The following is an 849-nucleotide window of genomic DNA, read 5'->3' on the forward strand; positions in this document are numbered from 1 at the left end:
TTTTCTCAACAAAACGCCTTTCCTTCATGCATCTCCAATGCAATCAGTGTCTCTTACGCTCATGCTCACTCACACTAATTTGAATTTTGTTCTCTTCTAGAAGGGCCATATAACCGATTTGTCAAGCTCTTCTCACCAGGCGACTGTGCTTTGGTGTAGCAGTTAGGCTGGTAGCCGTCGTGCGGAGGAGACCCGAGTTTGATTCCCCCGTGTCTCAAGAAATGTTACCGAGTATCTCGGTCTTTCTGTAGGAGATTTGTATAATTAGGGGCCTACCTCTCAGCCTGGGTCCTAATAATTACCACCCGGAGCCGTCTGGAGCCGTCCGGAGCCGTCCTTACCCGTCCGGAGCCGCCCCTCGCCGTCCGGACGCCGTCATTTCTCACAAGTGCTGCAGCCTGTGACGTGCGAATCACCTACATTCACCAATACCTTCGCTGTCTTTAGTTGGTAGATCTACCCCTTTAACACCTGGGTGGGGTGAGAAATGGAGGAGGGGGGTGGCAGGTTGGGAGAGAGCACGAAAACAAAGGCAGGGTGTACAATTTCTAAACTGCGAAACGAAAAATAAACGATCGGAGATTGTTTGTCTACTTCGTCCAACTTCCGGTTCCTATCAAATCAGGTGTCCTCACCAAAAGGTCAATTCTGTTCAGTTTGATGATTTTTTTGGTCAGTTTTGTTAACAAACAAAAACCTACGTTTAAAAATCGTAAGGCAAGCTGATAAAAAAATAAGTCTCCGGACATCTGGACGGCAATTAGTAGGACTGCTCAGCCCGGGTTGGCCCTAGTAGTTAAGGTTGAAGCCCGCCTCCTTAAGGATTTAAATTGTGGCTCTGGGAGTGCG

The 849-nt window shown here is 48.3% G+C and overlaps 1 protein-coding gene across 1 annotated transcript in view; it reads left to right on the forward strand.

Moving 5' to 3' along the window:
- Window positions 1-849, forward strand: part of LOC101854923 (sodium/potassium-transporting ATPase subunit alpha) — a 17,467-nt gene that overhangs the window by 6,293 nt on the left and 10,325 nt on the right. The gene's annotated exons all lie outside the window — the stretch shown is intronic.

The sequence above is a fragment of the Aplysia californica genome, unplaced genomic scaffold, assembly GCF_000002075.1.
Source record: "Aplysia californica isolate F4 #8 unplaced genomic scaffold, AplCal3.0 scaffold01631, whole genome shotgun sequence".
Lineage (NCBI taxonomy): Eukaryota > Metazoa > Mollusca > Gastropoda > Aplysiida > Aplysiidae > Aplysia > Aplysia californica.